We start from the raw sequence: 3,280 nt of genomic DNA, 5'->3' as shown, positions 1-3,280 counted from the left end.
AAAGAGAACTCCCTTCACTCTGTCTTGTGTCACCCCAGCAGCAAGAGGAATGGTGGAGCAATACTCTGTAAATAGCTCTATATGCTTGCACGGATCTTCTCCAGGTACCCCCTGAACAGATTTCTCTCGACCAGTTGTATGTAGGATGGGTGAATTCCAAAGGTTCCCGAGTCAGTAGTGGGTAGTAGGAAACCTTTTGGAAGGGAATCCACCGTCGGCTATGAATGACTGGCTATATTCGGCATCCTAGCAGATAGAATTTACAGTGGAGCAGGTACGACAATGTTCTCTTCTAGAACAGATATCCTGCAAACTAATAAAAAACTTGCAAAAATATGAGATCAGTCTCAAGGAATAAATTTCTTGAGACGAGAGACAAACTTAAATATAGCAACAAAATTACGCCACCTCCCCGGCAACGGCGCCAAAATTTGATACCATCATCAGGTACCAAAAATAAACCTAGATACACTAACAGAAGCTAGGAGTAAGTAGGGTCGATCTCCACATGGAGATGGGAAAATGCCAGCTTTAACTAAGTCCGTCAAGGTAACCCGTTTCTAGGGGTTTGAATTTGTTTGTTTTAAACTAAGGAGATTAAGGAAGAGGGAAAAGATAAAAGAATAAGGATTAAGCAAATAGAAAGAAAATGGCTAAGACAGTCGGTTCACCATGATCATTTAGTCAAGCAATCTAGGTCTCAGGTCAATGCAAGTATGGTCTATGGGGCAGTGAATATCTCCTTCCGGTCTCACACTACAACAAATTGTCACTTGCGCCACGAATTATGCCACGGGAATTTATAACTCGTGGCTAAATTCTGCTTAGCCACGGGAAAAACTTATTCATTATTTTGGAAAAAAATTTATGCCACGGGATAACTTTTCCCGTGCCAAAAAGTCACTTGCGCCACGAATTAGGCTACGCCTGTGGCAAATAATCATTTTAGCTACGAGCTATGTCACACCCGTGGCGAAATTTTATTTAGCCACGAAATGTTCCGTGGCAAAAAAATTTTTAGCCACGAACTAACAACACCCGTGGCGAGTAGATTTTCCGACTTAAATTAAGATATTTTCATGTGAAGGCAAACCAAAAAATTGCTTGCGTTAAAAATATACAAAATCTGAATGAAATTTAATCAGATATAAATAATATGAAAATACATTTAAATATAAAATTTTGGAAACACTTTTTTTAATTTAATTAATATTTTTTATTATTTTATTTACTTTAATAAGCAGTTTTAAAATTTTATAAACTTATGTGTAATCAAAGAAAAGTTTATCGTCTAAATTTTTTCATTTTTTACAAATCACAATTATGCTTTATATGTTTTTCAAAACATTGATAATTTAAGAATTTTGTTTTAATATACTCTATCTGATCCGTTCCAAAGGTAACATAGGGGAAAATAGAGTATTTAAGAAAAAAGGTGGAAAAAGTAACGGTAAAGAGGGAAAAAAATAGGTGGGCCACATAATTGTGGGTTTATTTGTTGGATGGTATGTGGATATGTAATGACATTTTGTGTAAATATGAAATGGATATAAGGACAACTTGGTAATGTTGTAGGCCAAATAAGGTATGTTACATTTGGTGTGGATCATTCGTTTTAAGTGTTACATTTGGTGTGGATCGGAAGGAGTATAATTTTGTTTATTAAAGTCATGAATTTCTAGTAATTTCTTTTACTTTTTTTAATTAAATCTTTATAATTTTGAATGAAAATCTTAAATGATCGTATTACATTTAAAGACATACAATATCAATTAAATAAATAAGTTATTTACCATCTATCTAAGAGAAATCTAAAATTAATATATTGTCAAACCGTTTCATTTAAAATTAGATTTACAACTTTATTTGTAAGATATTTATAGAAAAATTTAAATTTGATATAAAATTCAACTTGTAAAGGAAAAAAAATTGGGAAAATTATTTTAGGAGTAAAAAAGAAACAACAATTAGATTACAAAATTGATTAAATAAAATAAATGCGCTAGGAAATGAAAGTAAAAAAATAATCTCCCACAAATCAATTAAGAAAAGAACATATTGGAAAAATTATCAATACAAAAATTCAATATGAAATTTTTTTTCATTGAAAATGAGCGCATCACAGGGAAAATATAGAAATAATGATAATTTAAAGTCACATATGCCAATAAATCAATAATATGAAAATTTTGAGAAAAGAAACAATAAATCATAACAAAGGGAAATCAGTTTAGAAAAATAAGCGATTCTGTTGCACGACAGTCTTTTTCGTGTTTTATGGGTAAAAAGTGACTACTTTTGGTTAATAGTGACCATTTTGAGGAAAAAAAAACTTTAATTATAAAAAGTGGTCGTTATTTTACAAAAAAATGGTCACATTTTTCATATCGCGGGTATGATGGTCATACTATAGAATTTGCATAGAAAAATAAACAAAGAATCGAGTACAAGAGAAATAAAATAAGAATGTCGATAAACTAAAGAAATAAAAAAATGTTAGGAAAACAAGATTTAGTTTACTTTTTGGAGAAAATGGTTGTGCTGATTTCAGCAAAAAAATTGCTCCAAAATCATTAGTCGGGAGGTTAACATCGAAATTTGATTGTTTTGGCCAAAATAATATTTTTCTCACAATAATTTGTAAATCATGTTATATTTTTATAATTAAAAAGTACTAAAGGTAAGTTTTGAAAGAAAAAAAATAAACTTAAAAGAATTCAAAGTGATAATTACTTCAACAAAGTTAACTTTCAATTTCGATAGCACATCAAAAGAACTCTACAGTTAAGCGTGCTCAGGTGAGAGTAGTGTTGGGATGGGTGACCTCCTGGGAAGACTCTCTGATGCGCACGGATGCATGACTGCTGAAACCAAATAACGTTCAAATGAATCGACTTAACTAGCGAAACACGTATCTAGATTGTCGTGGTTCCATATATGATAAAATATTGATTGTGAAAAAAAAAATTATTTTACGTTTTGTTTATTTAATTTTCATATATATTGTTTGCCACGGGAATTATTTTTTCTCCACGGGAATTTTTTTGGGCCACGGGAGTTATTAGCCACGATAGAATCCGTGGCCAAAAATTCAAAAATAGCCACGTTCTTGCTTTTCCCGTGGCTATCTCTTTGCCACGGCCACTTGCGTCACGGAAGGTATTCCCGTGGCGAAATGACTTAGCCACGGAAATTTAGCACTTGCGCCACGAAATTAGTCGTGGCCCAAGTGCTCATTTGTAGTAGTGTCAATTCGCCCTAAAGCACAAATACCATAGCT

Source organism: Silene latifolia, unplaced genomic scaffold (genome assembly GCF_048544455.1).
Source record: "Silene latifolia isolate original U9 population unplaced genomic scaffold, ASM4854445v1 scaffold_181, whole genome shotgun sequence".
Lineage (NCBI taxonomy): Eukaryota > Viridiplantae > Streptophyta > Magnoliopsida > Caryophyllales > Caryophyllaceae > Silene > Silene latifolia.
Note: the sequence above shows the minus strand (reverse complement) of the source record.